The sequence below is a fragment of the Zonotrichia leucophrys genome, chromosome 3 (genome assembly GCF_028769735.1).
Source record: "Zonotrichia leucophrys gambelii isolate GWCS_2022_RI chromosome 3, RI_Zleu_2.0, whole genome shotgun sequence".
NCBI lineage: Eukaryota > Metazoa > Chordata > Aves > Passeriformes > Passerellidae > Zonotrichia > Zonotrichia leucophrys.
Window position 1 is genome coordinate 42,898,150 of NC_088172.1, and position 22,484 is coordinate 42,920,633.

Below are 22,484 nucleotides of genomic sequence, written 5' to 3' on the forward strand. Positions count from 1 at the left end.
AGTTTATAGCCATTTGCTTTTCCATTGACATTGACTCGAAGTTTGAATAGTTCCTTTTCCCTCCCTTCTGTTTACCTCTTGATCTAATAATAAAGAACTTTAAGATCCATTTTCAGACTTCCTTTCTCTTGGTGTGTGATCTAGCCTTCTTTTAGCCTTCTTTACTAACATCAGCTCTCCACTTCCTTGAGCACCTTAGAAATCCTTCTCTGATCTGTTCCAAATAGAATTAATTTTTATTGCCCCTGGGAGATGAGGGTTGTGCACAGTATTCAGGGTAAGGTTTTACTGGGGCCTTGTTAAGGAGGATGATAATTAAAACACTTCTTTTGTTGCCTTATCTACCTCTGTATAGTCAATACCCCCCTATTAAAATAGGAATTTTTAGGTTGATAATATTTTTCAAATATACAAGCCAAAATACAATATATGTGTGGGTGGTAGTTAAAGATGCAGGAGGGGTTTCAATCATCTTTTATTAAAGCCAGCTTTTTAGCAATTTGCTTTCTTGGGTGTAAGAGGCTATTGACAACAGGAATTTATTTTGGACACAGGGAAAATTCTGTATGTGAAATTCAGATTCTGTCTTTTCCTTGTTACAGAGCAGTACCAAACCCAGGATGCTGAGTTCTGGACTATTAGTTTTAGTTTAATATATGTATGGAAAAGAAAGAAAGCAAAAACTCTTGAGTTCTCCAAATTGCAGTGGCATCTGTTCAGTATAAATAAGAAGTAATGCATAAGTAAATGAATACTATCAACATATGGTGACAGTTCCTAGATCTGTTTTGGCATGGAAGTAAAGTAAGGGAGGCTGATGAAATGTTCAAGCTAATGGATAATTCTGGTTCAAACAAGCTCAGCAGGTAGTCACTTTCTGAGTTCTTTTATGACATACTAAGGTTTCTGGAAGCATTTTCCTTGTATGTAGGAGTGAGGACCATCAGGTGAGGCTCCTGGTTGCAAGCATGCTATTTCCTTTTTGCTTCTATGAAAAATGGTCTCTCCATATAGGAAAGGGTGGCTTGTGACTTATCTTTCTGGCAGGCTGCCCCCCTGCTGACCTACAGGAAGCAGATAAAATATATGTGGAAAGGGTTTAATTCATCTTCCTCTAAACTCAAGCACTCTTGGTTAGAGCTGAGGCTTTCTCTGCAAAGAGGATTTCCTAGATAGCTCAGCAGAACCCAGCTCCAGCAACCCTCAGGCCATGGAAGTAAAAGTTTAAACCCAGCTTTTCCCAGCTGAATGAAATCCCTGCAAATCTCTGGGTCAGGAGAGTATGAATAATTATCTCATCTCTTTAAACAGGGCTATCACCTATATGCCAGGTACTGCCTTTCTCTGGTAGCTCTCCAAGTTCTCTGCTGATAGCATCTCTTTGAGATATATTTTTAGCTCATAGTCTGCCAGGCATGGATTTATAACCTGATGCTGGAAAAAGTCCTGGTATCATTGCTGCTGCCTGGAGCCTTCCTGAACCTAATTTAAATGAATTCCTTGATCCCTTTGCATGTTCTGTCTCTTTAGACATCTTCTTGGGTCCGTCTTGTCAGAGCAGATCCTGCTTCCTCCAGGCAGCACAAGCAGAGAGCACCTGCAGATGTACCTGTGCTGTCACCCATTGTGTGCTCTCCTCCATCAGCAGGCAGAGGCACTTCTGACCTGCTTGCCTCTTGCTTCCTGTCTCCACTGTGGAACTGCAAGTTTGTCAATGATTGACTGATTCAGCTGGTTTTTCTGGATTAACCGATTTAGCACAGCAGATCTGCTGAATGCTGAGTGGAAGCCAAAATTTCATTAGCTTTCTTTCCTTTCTCTCTTCAAAATAACTGGGCTCAAATCTGTAAAAACCCTGTAATTAGTTAAGAGTCAAAGGTCTGCTCTGCATCTTTTTTGAAGTTCTAAAGGCATTTTGGAGATTAGGCAAAGGTTTTTCAACTCTAAAGGCAGTTCACCTTTAAACAACTGCTGTCTACTTACCCCAGAATAATTATTGTTTAAAATGAGCTGGGGTACTTTTAAACTAAATGTGCTCAGGGTAGGTGGTTGTTTTGTGGGGGATTTATCAAGATGGTCAAGTAATAATAATTTTTATAGGAAACCCCAAGTCTTAGGCTGGCACAGTTTTGTTGCAGTGCTTGTTTGTTGAGGCTTTATTTTTTCAGATATAGTAAGGCATTTCTGAGAAATGAAAAATAAAAAAAAAATTAAAAAATCAAAATGTGTCCTGATAGAGGAATAGGGCAAGAGAATTCATGTTACCAAAATTCAGAAACTGAAACAGGGTGCTGGTGTTAGGTTTGTACACAGGGCTCTCTGTGAAGTCTATGCCTCCTCTGAATGTAGTGGCACTGAGGATTAGACTCTGCAGCTCAACACCTAAAATTAAGATGGTTTCTTTGCACCTCTGTCCCTCTTACCTTTCAGTTTTGTTTTCTAGAGGCAAGGGATCTGCCTGGAGAGAGTGACCATGAGGAAATGAAGGTTTAGGCTGTAAATGGATGACAGTAGGAGAAGAGGTGTTGTTTTAATGAAAACTGCAGTATATTGTTTAGTAGACCAGCCAACTTTTGGGTAAAGATTACATGTGTCACCATATGGGCAAAACATGCATTAATAATACAATACACAATGTCACAGAAATCTTTTATGAATAATCCTTTCCTTATTTTTCCTCCTGTGAAGGTGAGAGGCCTCAGGAACAAAATGTAAACATTGATTATCTGCTGCTGTGGAATGCAACGGGTGGATCTGTGCTCAGTCTCCTGTGGTTGTTTCTAATTAATGGCCAATCACAGTCAGCTGGCTCGGACTCTCTGTCCGAGACACAAGTTTTGTTATCATTCTTTCTTTTTCTATTCTTAGCTAGCCTTCTGATGAAATCCTTTCTTCTATTCTTTTAGTATAGTTTTAATATAATAGATATCATAAAATAATAAATCAAGTCTTCTGAAACATGGAGTCAGATCCTCATCTCTTCCCTCATACTAAGACCCCTGTGAACATGGTCACAACTGTAACCGATGTGCACATTACACAAGCAAAACTGAAACAGCTTTTCTTGACCTATGAATTTTCAACTTTGTGCATTCATATACAGGAACTTTCTTAAAAATTTCTCCAGGTCACTCATGATGCTCAGAGATTGAAACTTGCTTGTGTTTGGAAAACAGCCATTGGAATTCTGTGTCCAGATTACTTTCACTGCTCGAGATGTACGTAGTGCATCTTCCTCCAAGGACTCAACTCTTTGAATAACTGCTTGTACTTGAACAATAGGTGTAGCAGATCAGACCATAACAATGTTTGCACTCATTTTACTCAGATGTGGATGGCTAATGGGAGGTGCAAGGCAGCAGGGGAAAATCAGAGGCAGCAGGGTTGGAACCTTGTGATATGGGTGGTGAGGCACAAACATCCTGAGCTGCTTCTCTAAAAGCATTTCTGTCTTCTGAAAGACCTTCAAGGTTCACTCTTCTCTTGTGTACTGACTGACAGGTTGCATTTCAGGTGAAGAATTGCTTGTGCACATCTGGGACCATTCTGAAATGCGTACCTTGCTGTTTTTAAGATTACTGTAACTCATGATAGTTTACAAGATGGGTTGAAATTTATTGCTGAGCTGAAAGTAGCTAGATGCATTTTTTTTCTTAGGGGACAGTAGAATTTAAGGTTCTATTAACAAAGCTGAGTCAATGACAGAGCTGTACAACAGATGGAGAGAAATAATTTATCCTAAAGGTCTAGTGAAACTTGTGCACTATTGCCACCTACAAAATATTCATTTTTACTTATATATTACATGATAAAAGTGTCATGAGTTTTCACCTAAACACATGAAGACTAAAAAATTAGTAATTTTGCAATTCTGTAGTTACTGAATCTACCATCTGATGTGTAACCAGGGTAGGAAGTTCCTCTAGAGAATTCACTGTTACAGCATGCTTTTCTAAAAATTGTTCTTATTTTTGTCTCTTTGTATTGTACCTTTTCAAAGACTCACTTTTCCTGCTGGTTTTCTTGGTTTGTTCTGTGGTTCCCACAGTGTATGAAGCACCTGTCTGGCTCAATTTAGTTGAAAAAAAGGAAGTGCAAAATAGTTAGATTTATAAGGTGGCAGCTGTAACAAGAGAAAGGAAACAAATGTTATTTATATTAATAGGCAGTTTACTCTTCCAGTGCAGCAATTTGTGCTTTCTGGTGTGGCTGCTGGCTGCTGCCAGCCCTCCCAGCAGTGATTCAGGGCCTCTTAGTCACTGAGCAGGGCTGAACTGGGGATTTCTGCTGGCTGGCTCATCAGAGCAAAAGGATTATATCTAGATAAACCCAGTTTGAAATATCAGAAATGTAGGATGATGAAGGGAAGCTGACCAGTGCTTTTGAATTAATCAGAATTCAGAAGCAAAGATGGGAGATACTGGCATATTTTTTACAGTGACTCAGTCAGAATTTTGCATCAGTTGTAAGCCTGGGCAAAGTTTGACCTCCTATTTTTCTCTAGTTCATAAACAAACAAAATATTTTTTCTGAAATTCCTGCAACATTCCTCTCCTCTCCTCTCCTCTCCTCTCCTCTCCTCTCCTCTCCTCTCCTCTCCTCTCCTCTCCTCTCCTCTCCTCTCCTCTCCTCTCCTCTCCTCTCCTCTCCTCTCCTCTCCTCTCCTCTCCTCTCCTCTCCTCTCCTCTCCTCTCCCTCTCCTCTCCTCTCCTCTCCTCTCCTCTCCTCTCCTCTCCTCTCCTCTCCTCTCCTCTCCTCTCCTCTCCTCTCCTCTCCTCTCCTCTCCTCTCCGTGTTAGTACCATCTTAAGATCAAGATTAATCCTATGATATCTCAAACCTTGCTTTCAAGAATTTGAAATGTGATTTGTAGTTCCTTTAAGCCTAAAAAGTAATATTTCTTGGAAGAGGAGTAGAGGGCATCTTATCTCTAGTGGATTAATTTAATAATACCTTTATCAGCTTTGTTATCTATATTTTTTCCTTCTTTCTGCATTTACAAAGAAAAACATGAGGAGGAGAAAAATATGGTTTTGAAAGATGCAGTTCATATTTTGAGGGTTTCTAGATAGCAATCAAGAATAGTAAAAACAGCACCAGACCACAGAAAGTAAACCTGTGAGGTGTTTGTGTGCAGCTTTTATTTATAAGCTCAGAGAAAGCTAATTAACATGCTTACCATAAAAAAAAGGTGGTAAATATGTTGGAAGCTATTGCATTTTCTAAATGAACCAATGTTTTAAGTCTTCTCCTGACTTTTAGACACTTATCCCCTACCATTTTATACTGGCTTGCCTGAATGCAAAGCAGAATATCCACCCTGTCTTTGGGGCAAAGAGCTTCAGGGATGTAATTCATTAGAGAAATATACCCTTAATTATATAGGCCTAGAAATATTATACTGCCATAATATACAAAGTTACTTAAATATTGCTTGTGAAATATTCTATATAAAATGAAAAATGAACCCCCATATATTTGTTTAAAGTTTTTATATGACATTTCAAAAATACATTCAGTCATCACGGAAGGTGTAAATGACCTCTAATGCTGTCACTATGACCCTCTGGCTATCTCACTGCTATTTCCTCTGCATTGTCTACAGATTATGGCTGTGCTGTAGTCTTGCAATCATTATTTCCATTTTTCTTTTTGTGATTTATCCTGTGTCACTAAGGAACAAAGTCTGCTTAACTATATTTTTATTATCCTAGTCTAAGAGGGCTTTATGATTATGAGTTTCCATGGTGCCTGCTGGAAGCTCTTTGTTGTTCTCACTCAAGAGCATTATTTTAAGTCATAACATCCTATAATAATCAGGTGAATATATGACTATGTAAACAGCACACAAATGTATTTATTTTCTTCACTAGATTTTAATTTGATATTTTTTCCCTTTAGAGGTTGATGGGGAAAAAATCCTGTTCTAAACTCTGGAGTGGCTGGTACAATACTCACAGATTGCCTGTACCAGAAAAGATTCCATTTCCTTTGCATATTTCCTACAAGTTGGTCTGAAGATGTACTTGACTGATATCTTAACATTCAATACACACTATTGCTAAACTTGCATTTTATACTTCAAAGTTCTGTAATTTCCTCATCTTTATTATGAATGATTTATGGAACATTCTGTTAAAGTAAACATTGATAGCATCAGGTAGTGCCTTCAGAACAAATGAAAACAATCATATTTCTGTCAAAAGTAGATGGAAATAATAATAAGACAGTATCTGCACCAAGTGCAACCCAAATTTTGTTATTAATGCATAAATTTTATTTATGTCTACAATATATTGAAATACAAATAATGTACACAGTAGAAATGATAATGTGTTAGAACTTCTGGACTTTTTACTTACATTTCTAGTTAGTATGCATCAGCTGACATTTTAAATAAAATGTTTATTGGAAATCTGGAAGAGTGTTACCATGAAATAACAACAGCCTCAGAAATTATATAATCTGAGGATTACAGAGGTATTTATTACCCTCCTCCATTACCTGTGGGCTTTCTAAAGTGTTCAAAGCAAATAAATTAATCATTCTAAGCGAACAGAATATTAAAATAAGAGAATGCTGAAATTAATTTTTTAGCTTACTTCAGAAGATGAAAATAGCCTCAGATATGATTGTAGGCTGTGCTTGGAGCTTATGTAATTTGCACTTGATGCTGTTATGGGGATGACAGAAAGAAAGGATCCTCCATATACTGTGGAATTTACAAAACTAGTTATAATAACTAAAATAATTGCATGAGTCTGGAAAATACACTCCTGAAAGCCTGGTACCCTTGCACCCCAAACCACTTCCCAAGTACAATACAGTAAACTAAAGCTTCTCTTTCTGAAATTGGTGAATATGGAACATTACCTGGTGTTCAAAGAACAGAAAACTTCTTTATATTTTCGTACATTTTTATATATGGATATACTTAAATACACATATCTGTGTCTGTCTGTACACATGTGTCTGTTAATTTGTTTAAAATTTTTAAACCCACTGGATAATTCCCAGTTGCCATGGTAGAACTAAAGACTTTATTAACCTTGCACATTTTGTGACAGTAGGTGACCAGGGAGAAGTAAGGTATTATAAATGTTTCAAGGGAGGTCAAGGCTCCTTAAAAGCACCAAAGTACCTTAGATTTTTAAATCTTTTTTTTTTTTTTTTGAAATGCAGCTAGTAGAAGAGCTACTTCAGCATGGCATTTTTAACTTTATCTTTTTTGGTTTTTAAGAATACTACCTTAAAATGTTTTAGAAATTGAGCTCTGTGCTCAACAGTCATTTATTAAGTTCCTACAGATCACTTATAATAAAATGTGAGTACCATAAATATTCTGCCCTTCTCTTCACCAATGACAGTTCACTTGTATTTCTTTAGACTGACTCTGATCTTGGTTTACGAAAATCTAAGCTAGTTCTTATCAGTGCTGGTTATGTATTTTGGGCATGCCTGACATGGGCATCAATTATTGAGTATAATAAAGATTTGAATATAATCTAGTACTCGCAGAATAGCAATTTAGATTCACTATTTTCCTCTCAGTTTCTGTATGGTGACAACAAGTTTTTTAAGGCTTATATTTTTATGGTTCATTTCTTAGGTTTCATACCAATTTCTAGCATAGTTTTTAGAAGATACACCATTGTAATGTAAATACCGTCCAATTTTCCCATCTAATTTTCACTAGCACTTTGCATATATAGCTTTTTCCAGATCCTTTTTCAGATATTCTCTATTGCCCACTGACAGGTAATGAAATACAGTATGCTAGGCCAGAGCTCTTGCCCCTGATCCAATTTTGGATGACCCCTTTGAAAAACTATGGGGCAAGGGATTGTTGTCAGAGTAGCAGAATTTGGAAACCTCTGTGAGTCTGTGACAATTAATTACAGATGCTTGCCAAAGTTCGGCTTTTTTTCAAATTCAGCTTAATCAGCATAGATTTGATAATCACTGCAGTTTGTAACAGCAGGTTGAGGGCTTCTTGGCATGCCTAATGATAAAATAGATTACTGCACAGTGTAAACTACATATCAAACCAAAAATTGAATGACTTTATTGTTTCATTCTGTGTCCCCAGATCTGCAGAGCACATAAAATAAAAATCCTATCTTTGCCTTTTATTCAGAAACCTGCTTGTGGGACCCTTCTGTTCAATTTCATCACCCAGTTAATTACTTAATTTTGTTGCTATGGTCCTTGGGTATATGAAGGAATTTTCAGACTATTATTGCATAACTTGAATTTCTGAACTAGATCCACTCTGAAATTAATATATTCAGAAATACTTGTGTGTAATACTTGAATGTATCAGACCTATGATAATATTTCATTGGAAAAAACAAAACTTAAATTCATACATCACAGGGAAAAGGCTGAGAAGTCACATTTATCATTTAGTTCAGGGTACTTTAGATGTGTGTTTGGGACTACACAAAGGACTGAAATGAGGAACCAAACATTTCCAGATCAGGTGCCTTAATTAAATGCTTAAAATAGTGTAAATACCTCTAATCAGGTAGCAAAAAAGACATCATTTGTGAATGATATGCCAAAGAGGAATTAACATCCTGCCATTGCCAGACCTGGACATGCTACCTTTTCTTATATATATATTAAAAAAAAGTATTATATATATATTTGCAAGGCATACAACATGTTGCAAGGCATACAGCCTGTACTTGGATATGGAAAAATGTGGGCCAACTGGAGTGAAACTGATGGGAGAATGGAAGGAGCATGATTTTTGGGGAAAGAGGAAGAGACATTGTTTGACTTGAAGAGGACACTAAGGACACAGACGAAGACCTGTAAGAGGAATAGAATAAATTTTTTTCTGTACTTCTGATGCATTGTAATAGTAATGATCCTACATGGTAGCACTGGAAAATTTGTTTCCCTAGTGTAACTCATGAACACTGTATTTGCAGCTGTGTGGTCTCTATTAGTGCACATCTTTTATAATAATTCTAAAGAGCAAAAAATATCTCTGGATTGCTATAAGTGGTTTTGGGAGGGAGCTATACAGGTGGCTTACTGAGTGGTAGTCCAACCCTATGAACCTGGGAAAGACCCCCCCTTTGTTTAAACAAAACTAAAAATACTGATTATACTCAAGGGCTGTATGTGTTACAGAATGATTTTTCTTCAATGTTTTCCTCACTTTTTTTGCTTTTAATTTATAAAACTTTTTTATTTTGCTACTTCATTGCAATTTTCCAGCAAGGATGGAAAATGGCTCTCAGCTGAGAGCAGAGAAAGCTGGAACAAAATGCCTCTTTTATAGGATGTTTACTTGAAACTTTGGGGCTAGTGGCTCCTCACAGGGCACTGCTTTTGTGGCTTCATAAGTTGAGCACCATAACTGTGGAAAAGTCATCAGAAAAAGCTAAATTGCATCTGGGGAAAATTATGTAAGAGTCAGGATTATTAAGAAAATGTTTCACTCTACAGTATTGCCCTTGTTACAGCATCAGAGACATTAGCACAGACCAGTCACAACATAGAGATGCTCAAACCCAATCATAGGCTGGATCCTAACCTGTGCTCTTCTCACTAAGAACTTACAGTTCTGCAATTGTTATTTGGAATTTTGGATTACTTCTGAATCTAGGCAGCTTTAAAAAGATGTTGGTATGGTATAAAACACACTAGTTCTTGACTACAAATGACTTTACTTGGGTGGGGGAGTATCTTGGTATCTTCTGTGAAGGCCTGGATTTTGTCCCTTTTTCATGATCTTTTTATCACTGTTAGTGGTTTACTTGAATTAAGTCTCAGTTCATGTATTTTGTTCCTGTTATCCTTGTTACACATGCACTTTTACTGATTTTATTTATGATCATATAAACATAAATAAACATGGATCTTCTTACTTGTCTTGCTTTGTAAATTCCTTCAGGAAAAATATGGCATTTTCAAAGTAATCTGTCAAGACAGAGAAATATCTACCATATTTTTTTAATAACCTCTGCAGGGAGGGAGATGGAGAAAGTAGCTCCCTTGATTCAATTTTAAGCATTAAAAAATATTTTGAGTTTCATGCATTAGTCTCTTGTTGCTTTCCTTCCAGAAAACCTTGCTGCATGTGTAGCTGTCTATGCCTTGAAAAAGACATTTAGGACTAGGTGTTTTTTTTTTAAATGAAGGAATTTTTTTTATTTCCAAAGAGTCAGGTCTGCTGAAGTTAATCCAATCTCAAGTTATATTGCTGTGCTGGGTGAGTGCTGTTCAGGAGAAATAAAAGAAAAATCAGCATTTTTAAATGCAGTGTAGAGATGAGACCGTGGCAAAAAAAGTAGAACTCTCTTTTTGTACCTGAGACTGAACTAGCAGAAAGCATGACGCCTGCAGTAAGGAATTATCACTGTTTGCATTCAGAAAGCTGGCTACACTTCTTGCTCTAGCAGTTTATGTACCAATATAACCTTTCTGGGTTATAGTTGCAGAAATATCAATAATTATGGGAGAATTCAGGGAAAAGGTTGTTCTCTAGATTTGTAATTTTATGTGAGTGTAGAAATTGACAGATTTTATTGAGCTGAGGTTTGTCTTGCGTGTCCTTCTGTCAACAATAGCTACCACAAATAGCTGGTTTGGAAAGCATCTGAACTCCTTGGAGGCAGAACAGGAGAACTTGTAGTCCTGTTTATCACTGGCCTGTGCTTTTAGATGGATTGATTTAAGCCTGGAAATATTAAGCTCTATATAATTTACATAAGCAAAAAGATATTTTCCAGCAGTTCTCATTACTTGAACTACGCCTGTTGTCTATACTAATACTCAGATGTTCCTTGAGTCTTTCTAAACTTTTGTTGTTTGTACATTCTGATGCAAATTATTTTCAAAATTTTACGTATTAAAAAAACATTCTTAAAAATTGAATTAGCTTCATTTTTTTTTTGGAATCACTTGCTAAACTTTCTTCCCTATAGTACTTATTTTAACAAATACTGCTGCTTTCTTGTTGCTCTCTATTTGTCTTTTTTTATCACGCTTCATATGATTTTGTCCCTTTGTATAATTCTTACTATGCCACCTAATTCTCACTACTTAGTTTGGAATGGGCTACATTTTAATTCAGATGAAGTTGCATTTCTCATTGTAGGAAAAGTATTGTAACTTTTTCAAAAATTTTTTTCTCTAGGCCTTACACAATATTCTGTTTCCCTTATTTGACCATAGCTGTACCTTTATTTTCATAGCTACAGTCAAATCCATTTTCTAAACTGATTATGATAATTCAGAATCTTTGCTATTTGTATGAAGGTGAGCAAACTTGGTTTTAAAAGGAATTTTTATTCTGAATAACCAGATTAGACTTTGCATGTCTTAAAAAAATACAATTAAATAGTGCCTAAATTCTGGAATTATGGTTATATAAATCTTGTGGTACTCTAATGGATGCATGACTCAGGTATGCAATATTTTATTATTTTGTTTGCTTCTTTGTTTTACAATGCAGAATTGAACTTCACAGGGAATGGCAGGAGCTATGCATTTCTGCAAATGTCATCGTTTTTCTTGGGATCACATTTCTCAATATCTTGGAGTTATACTACAAATCAAGTTTCAATTCTAGTCATCCCTTGCTGACACTGATGTGAGAAGATATGTTTTGGTAATATAGAAAATAGAGAAAGGTCTGCAAGAAATAACAGGTTTTTTGGTCCCCCTTGTGTAATGTGGGACACTCTAAACCACAGAAAAACATATAACATTTAACCATTTATAAATCTTCTGAAAAACTCTGTTTACAGGACAGATCTGGATCTTGTCTGATTATTTTCGATCTGATTTAATCTATCTCAACCATGTAAAAAACGAGATGTAGTTCTCTGTGGAAAAATAGAATCACAGAATTGTTTAGGTTGGAAAAGATCATCAAGTCCAACTGCAAACCCAACACTGCTAAGTGCACCATGAAACAATGTCTCAAAGTTCCACATCTACACGTCTTCTAGATATTTCTAGGCATAGTGACTCAACTATTTCTCTGGGCAGGCTGTTTCAATGCATGTCAACCCTTTTTTCTGTGAAGAAATATTTCCTAATATCCAATGAAACCTCTCCTGGCACAGCCTGAGACCATTTCTTCTTGTCCCATTACTTGTTACTTGGGAGAAGAGACTGAACCCCACCTGACTGCAGCCTCCTTTCAGGGAGTTGCGCCAAGTAAAAAGGTCACCTCTGGGCCTACTTTTTTCCAGGCTAAAAAAATCCCAAATCCTTCAAGTGCTCCTCAGAAGACTGATGTCCCTGAAATTGACTGTGAGTGCTTAAATTTTTACTCTAAACCCATGTGATCCCATGGGGACATTGGAGCATCATTAATAGTAGCAAGAAGTTGAGGACAATCATCTGTTATTTCACGTTTGTCTAATGTACTCTTTTGGGAATTTTTTCCAGGTTTGTAATTTTACTTTGTTCCCTTAGCAATTGTATTATTACCCTGGAAAAAATGCAAAAATGCAATAGGCTGCAAAGATGACCTTCCCAAACTTTATTTTTTTTTTTTTTGAAAGGACTTAGAAATAACACTTCAAGATCCTGGTATGTTAATTTTTTTTAAAATGCCTACCACCAAAGTACTTTAAAGGAATGATTCAACATCATTATTATTAAAAATTAAAGAATGACTAATGTGATTTTTTTTTCATTTTTCTTTCCTTTAATATCCTTTTCTACATATTTCTTCTTTAATATTCACAGTGGAGGCCCAGTAATACCCACAAGGGGAAGCGAGGCTGGGAACCTTATGCTTGCTGAGGAAACACCAGCATGTTTATCAAAGTGTGTGATGGGCAATTATGTGGGTTCAGGGTAATTTCTTTCTTAAATATTCTATTTGTGTTTTCTTGTAGGTGGGTTTTTTTTGAGGGGAGATTATTTGTGTCTTACAGCAATATTAATGAGATTTTTTTCTGGAAAGGCAAAAACCCGAAACCCATTATTCATTTATTTAAAGGATGTGAAACCTGAAGAGGTGACACTGTGAACTTAGTTTAAGATTATTTCATGCTTGCCCTGGACATTTATATCCACTTGGTTGTGTCCCAGCTGTGCTTCCTGCTGGGGGATGTGACCACACAGGAGAGTGGTCTGGAGTGACTGGGCATGTCCTTCTGTACAAGTGCTTTGTACTGTCCTGAGCCTGTGCAATCTCTGATGCATTTGTGGGGTCTGCAGCTAATAGAAGTAGTGGTAGTTGCCATTTGTTATGGAATGGGTTGTAAAAATACAAAAGAGTTTCACTGAATAGAGGATAGGATGCAGTTAGAAGCCTTCCAGCTGCTGAGGCATTGATTCCTTTCTCCGCCTGCCCTCTTCACTCTTCTGCCCTGAGTCCATTAATGAAGGGTTTTGAGTTATGTAAGTAATAACCTCTACTAAAAAAAATAAAGGGAATAAAATAACAATAATTTTAAAAATACATGGAAAAGAAGGGAATTGTGGCCACATTTTTCTTCATAGAGAAAAGCAAGGCACAGCTTCCCAAGGATATTTTCTGGGAAATGCAATGAGGAAACTCAGAGAAAGAAAAAACAATTCTTATCTCAATTGCTGTGCCTGTTTGTGCAAAAGTAGAATGCAATATGGAGATTGCTTACCCAAAGTGGTGGTGTTTTGTTCCCTTGGCCTATCAGGGCCATGCACGTGTGCAGACTGTTGGACACCAGACAGTCACGAGATTTGGTTGAGTGCTTGTGCAGATTCAGTTTAGATGTAGTGTAATATACTATAGAATTATATAGTATAAAAAAGTAATTAATTAGCCTTCAGATATCAATGGAGTCAGATGCATCATTCTTCCCTTCATTGGGGGTTGCCTTGATTTACAATAGGGAATTAATCCTATTAATGGGATGGTAAAAAATTAATATAATACCAGAAGAAAGGAGGCAGGAGCAGAATGACTTTAACTCTTAGAGAAGGAAGGGTCCTTTGACAATTCTAGAAGAAGAAAAAGAGTCAAAGCTGCCAAAAGACCATTTCTATAACTACTCAACTGGTTTAATTTTTAAAAGCAATTTTTTTAAAGTGTAATTTTAAAACAAAACATATTGTGGAACCTGTGCATGTTGCACTTTATTTACTTTTTTCTTTTTTTCTCTTTCATTTCTTTTTTTTTGTTTTTTGTTTCTAAAATAATACAACTAAGGCCAAGAATATAATACAACACTTATTTTATAGAATCATGTGATGGTTTGAATTGGAAGGGACTTTAAAGATTATCCAGTTCCAATCCCCTTGCCCTGGGCAGGAATACCCCCCACTAGACCAGGTTGCTCAAAATCCCATCCAACATGACTTGTAACTGCCAGGGATGGGGCATCCACAACTTCTATGGGCATCCTGTTCCAGTGTCTCACCACCCTCATAGGAAAGAAATTCTTCTCTCTGTCTAATGGAATTTCTCCTCATTCAGTTTGAACCTATTGCTCTTTGTCCTATCACTGCAGTTCCTGATGAATGATTAATGTAATCTTTAGCAGTTAGATTTGCATAAAATAAATTATCACTTTGGATTACTACTTAAGCATTTTCACATTTTCAAAATTCAAGTTAATTGTCAATTATTTGTATTCTGTTTAAGTATTCTATACTTAAACAGTTTTTTTTACATGAATTCCATGAATAACAGAAATTTTACTGCAAATTTATTTTACAATAGAGATAAATGGATCTAAGCAGTTTAATTGCTTGAAATTATTATTGAATTTGTTTTGAATTTAGCGAATATTTCCATATAGTGATGCTCCCCTTTCTGCCCAGTAGATTCAATTAGATCCTTGCAATTAAAATTTTTCAAGCATAGTGCTACAGACTATGCATGACTGAAAAGGTAGGTGCATTTATGTTTGATTGGTGCTGTTTGGCTTCATAAAAAATATTTAAATACTCACGCAGCTAATGAGATATGCTGCAGTTGGATCACTTTATATAGAACTGAGCTACATCAGTTTGAATTAATCTTTGCAGTATCTTCTCCAGACTGCATCCCAAGCAGCATCTTGCAGAGCACTGATGGATGAGCAGCTCCCAGTACTGCCTGTTGGTGTTGTTATGGCTCATGATGTACTTCATGTTCATGGACCAGGGACTAGGAATGGGAATGCACTGCACTGCTGCAGCCAATGCATTATAAGGTAATTTCTTTCTGTGGCTCAGGAAGTATGTAAGTATGTTGTACAAAGGTGGAACATACTCCACAGAAGACACTGAAAATTTCTCCTCCCCTGTGCGTAATGATGTGGATTCAGTCATTTCAGGGAAGGTAAAGAAACTGACTGGGCTTTCAGCAGAGCAAAGTGGGTGCCCAAATAAAGTGCTCTGTTGTGCATCACAGCCTCATGCCCACATCCTTCCCATTTCTGTTGCATTCTTTTTTTATAGATCCCTCAGTCAGTAAATAGTCTGCTCCACATTTTTTGCTGCCCACTTCCCATTTAGGATCTAAATTTAAAAAATGAAGCATTTGCTAAGCTGTAATCTTGGCCAAGTGCATGCTACTGGTGGTATAGTTATTACAATTATTTCTTATTGTTATTATTGTTCAGGGAAAAATTATAAATGTCCTAAATATCCAATGTACAGGTTTTCTACAAGTACATAAACATGCTCAGGAATGCTATAATGGGGAAGCTAATTTGAAAGGAAGTGGGAAGAGAATTTAGGTGTAGTTAAGTAGCAAATAGAGGTCGGCTGAATTGAAGGTTGTGAATAAAATTAAAGGAAGGGAGTAAGCAAGAAATGGTTATTTACTTATGCAAATTGCCATCCTTCTATTTTGTACAATACCTGAATCTGCTTATTATTTCCTATGGCAAAGACTAATATTGGCTTTTTCTCTTCTGTTCTCCACCCCATCATATCCTTCTTGTTTTTGATTTTTGCTTATAAAGTTTTATATCCTCTTAGGCTTTCATATAATTCTGTTTACCTCTTGTGAAATAGGTTTCTGTGGGCTTATTTGAAAAGCCAGTTCTTTCTGTAACTACAATTGCTTAGCAATAAACTCCTTTACATGGAATTTAGGGTATTCAAATAGTTTTGTAATTTTATTAATCAACATTTATAGCCAGATTATAGCAGAATTTCTACTAATACCTTTGTATTAGCTATTGAACTTCTTCAGTCAGCTGTACTTTATCCCTGTAATTGCAGCCTTTTTAATAACCTCATTATTTTGTAGCTTTCTCCTCATGCAAGTCTTACTCTTCTCTTGAATTTCTGAAATATTAACTCCTGCTGTATGTCTGAAGCATTTGTGCAGGATGTCATGTTGTTATCCTTGTCACCAAGGCATTACTAAAGTTTTAAATCCATTCATCCCACTGCTTTTATAAATTATCTACAAAATAAACATAGGTTCTGCTTCTACTAGTTTGTTGTATGTATGCTTGAGCATAGTCATTTAAAGTTATCTCCAGTAGCCAGCCCTCAAGAGAATTGAAGCCTTTCCCTTAATTTTTGATGTTTTTTAGTTTTGCCTGATTTGTAGGAAATCCTCTGACAGCGAGTCTGTCTTCTCGCTATGTGCCAAATACTGAATGAACATTTTGTTCATGGAGGTGTTTCTAGAGTGTTTCATCTGCTGTAGAAACCAAAAGAAGATAAGACCATGGAAGTGACCATGAAGAGTCCAAGAATGAATTTGAGAGGCCTTAAAAATTATTATTCAACTTTTCAATAGAATTGGTATTGTGTGTCTGTTGATTTTTGAATTTTTGTCACCTGGTCCAGTTGTGTCCCCTCCCAGGACTGTGCCCACTCCCAGCCCCTCAATGGTGGGGGAGTGTTGGGAGACACCAGAGATGCAGTGCCAGCCCTGCTCAGCAGCAGCCAGAACACCAGTGTGATTTCAGCACCTTTCCAGATACTGATGCAAAGCACAGCACTCTGAGGACTGCTATGGGAAAATGAACTCCATCTTACCCAGACACAACATGCAACTTCTTTAAACAAAGGGATCATCCCCCTCAAAGGTCAATAGCATCAGGAGATGGAAGACAGGAGGACTCTAAAATGAGAATAAGATGGAAGTTCTTGTTTTCCATCAAAATGTTCTGTTCTAAATATCACCTTCACATTTTCATTTCCTTCAGTTTTGAAAAATTCAATTCAAGCTGCTTGTCCCCTAAAATACACTCAACAATGAGGACTATGCATGAATCAGAGCTTTGAGAATTTTAGCAGTGCTGTTCAAAGGTCACCCCTGCTTCCTTGTTTTTAAAATGTTGCATCAGTTATTAAGACGGAGACAGTACTGATGTAACTCTTTGGACTGAGTCACTAGATTTATTTTTCTTCATTACTTCAATGTCTTTGAGGTACTTAGGTAGTTGAGATCTTAAACCTGGCAGAGGATGCTGCAAAATGGTTCTCAATACCAGTGCTACAGTCAAATGCTTGGCTCAGGCCTCTGTTCTTCTTCTTTTTTCTTTTTTTTTGGAATTTAGTGTAAATAAGAGAAAAAACCCAGCTACTATAACAGGTGGTTCATTTTTTTGCGTACTGCTGTTCAGTTCTTAAGTAATATAAATTGGGTCTTTTTCCAGAAAAATCCCTCATTGGTTAAAATATTTGCATTACTGTTATTGGATACTTTCAAGAGGATGTGATTCAGCCACACATAGTCTCAAGGAAGGGTTGCTGTGAGCTGGTCAGCAATGAATATGAACATGAGGCTTCTGAATTGACAGTTGTCAACAGGAGCAGCACTAAATAAGTCTGATTCCCTTTGTTCAGGTCTTTCTTCTTCCTGGGGCATGCCTGACCATCAGGGTGCTATTTATCACTCTCAGTTTCGTAGGTCATGGCAGATAAAGCAGGCACAGCAGCAGCTGGGGGAGATGTAGATTTCAAACTGGGAAGAATGACAGGTGATAGGGATAGCAGCAAGCGTGCCATGTACTTGAAGCTGGTGCTGCATGACAGCATCTCTTCTGGACAAGCAAGCAGTTATCAAAGTTGTAGCAGTAGCAATCTTCACGCTTTCTCATGCAAAAGGACATTTTTCCATCACTTAACTGCTGTTTTAACACACTTAAAGGAGAAGTAAGAGGGAAACCAGCAAGAGTCTGTTTGTATAACAGATCCCAGTATCAGGCTAAATCTGTAAGTTTGTGAAGGCTATAATTAGGATTTATTAAAAAAATATTTATTTTGTGGTTTTTCTTTCTTTGGGATGTTCTGGACTGACATTTTGGCTCCATTTCTTTCCCCATATTTTATAGAGGTCTATGCATTCCAAGAGGATGATAGAGATAGCCACTCTGAAACTCTGCAATGTGTATATTGGTGATCTTTGTTAACATGGTAAATCATTGGTTCTTGCAAAAGATTGCAATGTTCTGCAGTGGGAGCTAAGAATTTAATAATGCCATTGCTCTTCTGAGAATAAGGCTGGGTTATCTATCAGTGCCAATTGCTGAATCAAGCCAACTAGCCCAGTGTTAGCAAATTATCCTTGGAAGTTATTTATATTATCACTTTGTCAAATCTGACAGAAAAGTCGTTTATTTAGCCACGAGTATGTGATAGCAACCTCTATTTAATTTCTTTCCTGTGCAGTATGGACATATTACGACCTAAATTCTCTGGTGATATTCTCTAAAATGCGACAAAAGTAGTCCAGACTCTTGATTGGATTCCACTGTCCTAATGACAAAAAGAACCTATTTCTTTTCCCTATGGGATGTTTCTCTCCTTATTCATGTATGGCTTTTGCTAGTCCAGCAACCTTTGGGACATTAAATACACCACCACCTTGCCATTTCTTATTTCAAATGCTGTAGATATAGAATGTTTTTCATTTCTGATTATTTCCTTTGAATCATTTTTTGGGGCAATTAAACACACCTTTATCTCCCAAATATGCAGTCAGGTGAATATGGCATGCTTGAAAAACCAGCAAGAAACTGATGAAATGAATGTGAGGTTTGGTATATACAATTTCAATAATGGTATGGATTGACAGGTGATGTCTAGTTCTGCAGATGGTACTGCTCTAGCATGGGTTCTTCAAGTACAATGTGTACTGGTGGAGCAGGGGATGGGGACTTCCTCCAAGGAAGCAACACAGATAACAAAGATCACATTCACATTATTGGACAGATATTATTTGGTGATTAGTTTCATTAGTATCTAAGTATGAGGGTATGCCTAAAGTAATTTTAAAAGCCATCTGCAAAAATTTTGTTTTCAGTTTGCAGTACTTTCAGGATCTGAACAATAAAAGAGCTTTATTTGTTGAACGTGTCGTAGAATAGTTCATTGAAATTGATGGAACAATTGCTTTATATGCTGTACATTAAAAAGTCTAAGAAAAATAACTAAGCTGTTTTGCACCAGGGGCATTGTCTTTTGCTTAGCTTTTATAAGTGTTTCAGAGGCTTTTCCCTCCTAAAGCTATCTGTCAGTAAACGGATGCTTGGATAGCTGAATTCATTATGATAAAAAAGGGGATTTGGTTCTGCTTGCTTAGCTATTGTGAAATGAAAAATAAACACTCAGTATCTGTTCATTAAGAGAAGAAATCTCAGTAAAATATAATCTTTCTTTTGTTTGCTGCCAAATATTTACTAGTTTCCTGTGGGATGCTTGCTTACATTTTCTTATTTGTTAGCAAACGATCATTCACATTTTACGACTCAACCCCTCAAAGATATTAAGTATAGGCTTGCCATTTGTTTTCACAGGAAACTGGGAATCTAAATAAATGTGAGGGTCTAATACTCTATAACTGACACGAGTACTAGGGATGAATTAAACAAAGCAGGATGGGTGGGAGAGAGAAATGCTGGCAGGGAAGCTTAAGGGTAGTGGTACTGATTGATTCCCTCCTGATTAAGTGAGACAATTGATAATGTAGTCCTTTGCTACCATGTTAATTCACCAATTCTTCCTTTTTAGATCCTGTTCTTATAATAGGAAAAAGCTGAAAGGCAACTCTGGTTCCTGACATTTGCATAACTCCAAAGACATTCAGTAATCTGAACTTCCTTCTGTTGCCTGTAGAAGAGGTTATATACCAGCAGCTGTATGCAGACTAATGCACATGAGAAGCTGAGTTTCATGGAAAATGTTACTTTCATTGAATCACTTTTTTAGTTCTGTGTATACTCTGATATGTTATTAATCCTAAGTTTTGTTTTCAAAGAAGAGGAAGGTGGTAGCAGAGGATAGCATTTTGTGAGTCTGTGAGGCTGTAAAATTCACCTGGTGATTCTCCTGGTCACCTGTCTTGATGCTGTATTTCCAGAGTTGTATCTGAGCTGCAGAAACACAGAGATGTTAGCAGAATGGCAATGCAGGATTTATGCCAAAAGAAAACACAGTCAGCTGATTGCTGTGTTTTCTAAGACATACTTGTGTCACCAGATCATTTGCTGAAGTGGCAGAACAGAAAGAATAATAAATATCCTCCAAAAGTATACACATAACTCAGTTTCAAATTGCCATAGAAAGAAATCTAAGTGTGACTCTAGATGGGAATCTCAACTAAAATTTGTGCTTTATTTAGAAGAGACGCTAGACAACCTGATAGACCCACCCCTTGCTACTTATAATTGCCAGTACTCTGATAAAGCCAAAAGTGCAAGCTGATTAGATCTCTACATTACAGGAATTTACTGTGAAAAAAGCAGATTTTGCCTGAATTCCAGGATGGACGCAAACACAGTGTACCTCATGCTGGACAATGGCTGCTTTGGCTCTATATTTAATCCCAAGTTCTTTGGTGACTAACTTCCAGAGCGCTTACTCGCCTCCTTTCCTTTCAGATGTAGAAATAGGTGTCTGACTTATTTGGAAATGTAAGTTTCTGGTTTTTTGTCATATTTTTACTCAGCAGTAACTGAGTTAACTAAGCAGAGACTCAGCCACATGTCTCAGTGTCCCTTAATGCACAAAGAATGCAATGCTACCATAGAAGTGCCTAATTAAGCTCTCTGGCTAAGGGCTATTTCTATTGGACTCACACCAGCACTGCCTGCAGGACAGACTTCCCTGGGGAAGAACAGGCCATGCACTAGTATATGTGGAGGGGCAGCCAGCAGGAAATCATCTTAGAAAAGGGGACCTAGGGGTCCAGGCTGGGCCTTTGGGGACCTGTGTTTCATGTCTTCAGAAGAGCTGACCTTTGTGTGCCATCATATTTTTCTGCTCAGACTACAAGTGTGACCCCATAAGCCTCCCTGCTTCAGCTAATATCAAATGTGTCAAATAGCTGCTTTTGGTCCTCAACTCAGCTATCGCCTAGAGATTGCAGCTGCTAAAATTGTATTGAAGTGTTAATTTTGCTTCAAGGTTTTGTCAGAAACATCTATTATTTTTATAGAGTTTTGCATGGATTTATTACCAAGAAACAGGTCACAATTGATATCTTCATTTTCTGAAAAATGCAAGCTAATTTGTCAAACTTCATAGAATAGCATAATATTTTATTTAATTAGCACTAAGATAATATTTTATTTAATTTTTAAAATATTTTAAAATTGCGTTGTTAAGATTTAAAGAAATAAACAGCTGTATCAGCCAATGGTAAAATAGAAGTCCAGGATGCATAAACGTTTAGTTTGGTACTGGGTCAGAAATGTACCTTAAGATGTGCCAGAATCTGAGGAGGTTCTGGTAAGTGAAATAAAACAATGACCTTTTTTTCCCTTGTTTATGTGAAAATTGCTTGTTTTTAAAAATTCAGTCTTTCTACCTACTCTGTTGGAAAAATTCTCAAAATATTTTTCTCTTGGATGCAAACACATGGCTGATATTTTGAACAAGTGCTGATTCACAATTCAGGTAAAACTCAACACATGCCAATGTGCTGTTCTTTCCTACTGATTTTGCCAGGAATGAGAATTTTTTGTAGAAATCTACACCCAACTGGGCCAATTTTGAAATATTCTCTCTCCATCCTAACATTAGCTCAATGTGTTGCTCTTACTGGGACTACCAGGTGATGATTTGTCCAGTTTTCCATGTTAATTTTTATTGCAGTATTATTTCCCTCTTCCATAGATTAAAATTTTATATAAATGCATAGCATACTGTTAGAAATTTTGACTCAAGGCTCATCAGCTTTGCTGGCGAAACAAAGTGATGGGGAAGCATGAAATCAATACATTTGAAGTTTTTTTACTTGGGAGGAAAAGGGTGGTCAAGTAAAAAAAAAATAAACCTTTTTTATTCCTACTCCCTTTACACCAGTCTATTGCCACTTTGCAGTATTCTGTTGCAAAGAATGGGTTCATACAGGGTCAGCTCCTGTGACTCTGTCCTACATTTCTGCTAGTTCAACAACCACCTAGGCAAAGATTACAGCAAAGTCTATTGTTTTCAGTACAAGGCAATTATCTATTTCACTTACACCTAAAGCTGTTGGTGCTTGTCAGCAGTTGTTTGTTTAGGTGGCTGGTGATGGCAATGTAGGAGGAAAGGAGGAGGATACCTAGGGATTGCTCCCTTAAGCAT